Source organism: Trachymyrmex septentrionalis, unplaced genomic scaffold, assembly GCF_001594115.1.
Source record: "Trachymyrmex septentrionalis isolate Tsep2-gDNA-1 unplaced genomic scaffold, Tsep1.0 scaffold129, whole genome shotgun sequence".
NCBI lineage: Eukaryota > Metazoa > Arthropoda > Insecta > Hymenoptera > Formicidae > Trachymyrmex > Trachymyrmex septentrionalis.
The window spans coordinates 732069-737681 of record NW_017304428.1 but is presented as its reverse complement, the minus strand read 5'-3'; the positions used below and the strand labels follow the sequence as shown (position 1 = coordinate 737681).

Genomic DNA, 5613 nt, shown 5'->3' with positions numbered 1-5613 from the left:
AAGTTTCGCCAAGGAGATTTCAGTCTTAAAGATGAATCGCGTGCTGGACGCCCTGAAAAGATTGAAACGGACGAATTGCAAGCACTGCTGGATATAAACTCTGCGCAAACTGAAAAGGAGCTTGCAGAACAGCTTGGCGTTACGCAGCAAGCCATTTCCGTACGATTACATACGATGGGAAAGGGAATTTTACAAAAAAAAGCTCAGAACTTTTTTGTACACCTAATATATAGCAGAAATGAGACATTATTTCTTAAACTTCTTTTATTTATATTAACTTTTTAACGAATAACGTCCGATGGTTAAAACTTCCTCAAGGTTACTTAGGATCATGACTTTGTATGTCAATTGTATACAACATATGTCAAGGTCAAGGTCATTGGGAGGGGCTCCTCTAATCTACATATTTACGTAAATCGCCATATTAGCCTGACTTACCGCTGAATACAAACGCACGACGAGGTCAGCGAAATGCAGCCGTTCAACGATCGAGATTATTAAGCACGCAGAATTGTTTATTACTAATAAATAACTCTCCGCATGCCTAGCAATCTCCATCACCTCTCCGTGCGCTTGCATTTGGTGATAGACCGAATTAAAATATAGACGATATTTATTAATTAATAACTCGTTAATTATTGAGAAAGTTGCAGAGAACTTGTTTAACTTTAAGCCATTCTATCTGCATATGAAAATAGTACCAAATATTCTGAGATATCCTGTATAATTATATATATAGTTATATAATTTTACGTAATACATATGAATACGCATAAACAATTTTTTATCACGTAACATTTACCTTTGAACGCGATAAAGCATTAAACGCAAAAGTGTGCTACAACTTAAAAATTCCTATATTTTCGTTAATTTGATAAGCATTGATAAAATCTTTTAGAAAATAATTTTGAGGATTCTAAACATTTAAAAAATGTAAAAAGAATCGATTTTTTCAGATTAGAACGTAAAAAAATCGATTTTATAAATTTAGAATATACCCTTACTAATGTAACAATATTATTGACATATAAATAAAGGAGAAAGTGGTATGACTAATATAAATATCATGGCTTCTTTTAATATTCTTCGCTATCAGAATAATTAGCGATTACTTATAGAATTATTTGTTCCATAACTCGTTGTTACATAATGACATTAATATACTAATACGAGTATACAATATAGCGAGAGGGTAATCGCTAGCCAAAATATTGTCCCACATGATTTCATTTGATATCGTACGATTTCATTTGAATACAAATAATTTTCTTTACTACATACGAAGTTATTTGGTAAAATATATAAATGGTTTTATCAAATATTACGCAATGATTTCTCATGATTGTATATGTAATTATGGAATTAGACATAGGGATTTCATATGATTTCGGGAACTCTGTCTCACGATTACATTAAGTGATTACCCCTTCGCTTAAGCGTACTGATTTCGGCCGCTTTTTCGAGGAGGGTTTTTATATCAAAATAATTATTTCATAAGATTGTAACTTTGCTGTTAATTTCTTATTTTGTAACGATGCATCACCAAATATGTATCGTTCTCGACTCACCAGATGTTGTCGTGTGCGAGGAAACCGTAGACATAGCAAGGGCGGATCCAGGGAGTTATTCTGAAGGGGGAGGGGGGGGACGGGTATAACGAAATGTAAATATTTACTTATTATTATTTTCATCGTTGATGTTATTTTTAATATTTTTTAAATTATTTTTATTACTTTATTATATTTACTATTATTATACTAATATTATTATACTACTAGGTCAATCGGAAAGTTCCGTCCGCTTTTTTGCAAAAAGTATGGTTTTATTTAAAAAATAAAATGAAAATGTACCTCAATCAAAATATTGTCCATCGTTAGCGATGATTTTTTCCCATCTTTCGGGCAGTAAGCGAATTCCGCGGCGAAAGAATGGAGGCTACTCACTCAGACCCATTTTTTGTCTTCATAAGAATTGAAGTGTTCCTCTGCAAGTGCGTGTGTCATCGGTCGAAACAAATGATAATCGAAAGGGGCACAGTCTGGTGAATAAGCCGCATAAGTTAGCACTTCCCAGCGAAGTGTTTCTAATGTTTCCTTGACAAGTTTTGTGACGTGAGGCCGAGCGTTATCATGAAGCAAAATCACTTTATGCTGTCTCGTTACATATTCTGGTCGTTTTCCATGCAATGCTCGGCTCAAACGGATAATTTGTTCTTGGTAGAGATCCCCTGTGACTGTTTGATCAGATTTCAACAGCTCGTGGTACACTACACTCTTCTGATCCCACCAAATACAGAGCATTGCCTTCTTTCCGTAGATATTCCGCTTTGGCATCGATGTTGATGGTTGGTCTGGATCGCAAATGGTTTTTCGGCATTTGAGGTTATCAAAATAGATCCACTTTTCATCGTCAGTCACAATTCGATGTAAAAACCTCTTTCTTTGTTGCCTAGCAAGCAGAATTTTGCAGAATTTTGGTTTTTCTCCTTTCAATGTCTCTTGGCTTCAGTTTATATGAGACCCATTTTCCTTCCTTGTAGACCTTTCCCAAGGCTTTCAAACGATCGGAAATAACAGATTGAGTAAAATTTAATGTTTCTGCAAGTTGTTTTTACGTTTGACATGGGTCTTCATCCACCAATGCCTGTAATTCTTCGTCTTCAAATGCTCTTGGCCGTCCAGAACGCTCTTTGTCCTCCACATCAAAATCACTACTTTTAAAGCGTCGAAACCATTCTCTGTATGTTTTATCGGAAGGAGCATTATCACCATAAATTTTTACAAGCAGTTGATGAGCTTCAGCTGCAGTTTTCTTCCATTTAAAGCAAAAGATTAATACTTCGCGCAAATGACGCTTATTTGTCTCAAATGTCGACATTTTCGATGCAGTAAAAAGCAATGTTATTGATGAAACGTATACTTTTATATACCGAATTTTATTGACAGATGGTAAAACTAAAAAATTAAGCTTGGTTTAGAAATAAGAGTTATCGACAGTTCTAGCTAGAGCTATTTGCCGCTGGGCGGAACTTTCCGATTGACCTAATATTATTATTATTACTATTGCTATTTAGTTGCAGAAAAAGTTCTGCGGAGTTTTGTTAATTCAAAATTATATACAGAATACATTTGTTGTGAAATTTTCTGACTATCTGACGTTAAAGTTTTTCATGAAAGTTTGTTTTGAAAAAATGTCCCTATCATTTTTTATTACCAAGTTACACGTTGATTAAATAAAAGCATTCTGATTTTTTATTGCTCATAACTCTGTTCAAAATCATCGTATTGTAATTAATAAAACAGATTCTTAAAGTTTGCTCTATCAAGTGGTATAGTTACTAATTTTTAAAAAAATATAATATATACAATATATGTAAATACATTTGAACTAAAAATGTGATATTACTGTTCTTTTTTCCATTGCGCAACGGTTAGCATAGTAATATCATATTTTTAATTCAAATTTCTATTGGTTACGCTAATATTTTTTACGCAAATTTTGTGTCCATGTATGTAAACGATGAAATTTGAAACAGGCGTAACAGAAAGCGCGGAACATCTTTGATTACTTATGCGATACGCGTTACACGGAAAATATCAATCCATGTAACTACACTCTAAAATTAACGGTTGTTTCAGTTTTTGTTTTATTGTACATATATGATAGATTTTTGATATTGAGCAAAAAAAAGCCTATACAGAAGAAGTTATATGTGCATATGTATACATATACATTTATATATATTCTGCAATATTTTACTTTTCTGTTAATTTTGTAACCAAATACTGTTTTTTAAAATCAATTTTATACATCTATTTTTATAAAAAATTACCTGTTTCTTTTCATCCTAGTATGCGGTCGCTACATTTTTATAAATAGTGTTCTAAGTCACTTTAAGGGCCATTCTACTGACAGCCAAGAAATTGAAGTTTTTTTAAGGTTTCTCTCAGTGAATATACTATGTATTGAAAGGTGTAAGAAATTTACTAGATATGGACACAATAGAAATACAGTGTCAGGGCTGTGTGACTCAATGGCACAGCGAAAGTCTATCAACTCGGAGGAGAGACCAGGCCTGGGATAGAGACGAGGAGCGCCCTGATATTTTTCTCTGTTGTCATCAATTGTTTACAACTATATATTGAAAGAAATCTTGAATATTTATAAAAGTACAAATTAATAACATAAAAAATATTTATAAAGAATATTAATCATTGTTTTTAAATGTTTGCTTTTTTATAGCATTAATGTGGCGTCTTAAAAGAGACGTATGTCTATTGCGAGATTGATTTCTCGGCTTAGACATATTTGAAACAAAAAAATTTTTAATTAGTATGAGTGAGTGTCGCTATCGCCCCTACCAAAATCAGGTCAAAATATTTATTTTATTATACTTTCCACATAACAAAGTAACAAAAAAAGTGGCTTTTTCCAATTTTTCTTCAAAACAGCGTCATTTAAAAAATTTTTAAAACAAAAATTATTAATTATGGTAGAGACAATAGCGATCCTCATACTAATTAATAATTTTTTTAAATTTTTTGTTTCAGGTGTGTCTAACAAGGGACCATCTCGGTTTGTACAAGTTAATAAAAATCCTTTATATCAATAAAAGTTGACAGCATAAGATGTAAATTACGGAAAATGGCAAAAGCGTATAGGTCATAGGTTCCGAGAAATTTAGTGTTATAGTGTATGATAAAAGTTCTAGAACGTTAATATCTCAAAAAATATTGATTTATCTAAAAAATGTTTGAAATGAAAGTAATAGAGTTTTAAAAAAGTTAGCAGATAATATTAATTTGATCTTGAAATGACCTTGAAAAGTGCTTTCAAAGTTAATACAAAAATCTTAAACAAAACTTTCTATTTTTCATAGCCATCTTTATAGCTGACGTTGAGGCGTTTCCAGAACACTGGTTACAAACTTTTTCTTCATAAGAACTTTTCGAGTTATGGCATTTGAAAGTAATTGTACCGCCGACAGCAAAGTATACCACATAGAGGTTGTCTAGTTGGATTTACATACACAACAGAGGTGTAAATGCGAAAATTAGTTAGGAAAATAGAATTAAATTACTTATTAAATAAAATTAGTTAGGAAAATAGAGTCAAAAAAAGAATGCAATGTTTCGATTTTCTTTGGCATATGGTGGCGACTGAAGGAAGTGATGAGGAGTAGAGAAAACGGCCTACGGGTATCTGACAGCATCGGCGTTTGTTTACATTTATCTGCATTTATTGGCTGCGTTAAGTAAACTCAACAGTTGAGTGAGCGCTCGCTACTATTGATGTATTTTTCCAGATCTAAAAGGCTAATTGGATGATTTAAAAGAACACACCAATAACAGCGAGCGCTTACTCAAGTGTTTATGGTAGTCCGCTGAACGCAGCCATTTTCTTTCCGCTTGTGCGTGCGGTCTTGGACAGGCACAATCGAAATGCTAATAATTAATATTTAAATTTATAATTTAACATTATTGTTGAAAAAAGCTCTTTCTGAAACATGTTCATTATTCTCTGTTTTCTCTCTCTGGCGGGAGTGAGGTATCATCACCGAACGCCGCAACGGGACTAAACTTTTGGATGGTATTGTCGCGAGTGTACTACTTT

The 5613-nt window shown here is 32.8% G+C and overlaps 1 protein-coding gene across 1 annotated transcript in view; it reads right to left on the bottom strand.

Moving 5' to 3' along the window:
* The window catches only part of LOC108756636 (dihydropyrimidine dehydrogenase [NADP(+)]), a 65834-nt gene that overhangs the window by 24615 nt on the left and 35606 nt on the right, over window positions 1-5613 (bottom strand). The window lies entirely within an intron of this gene.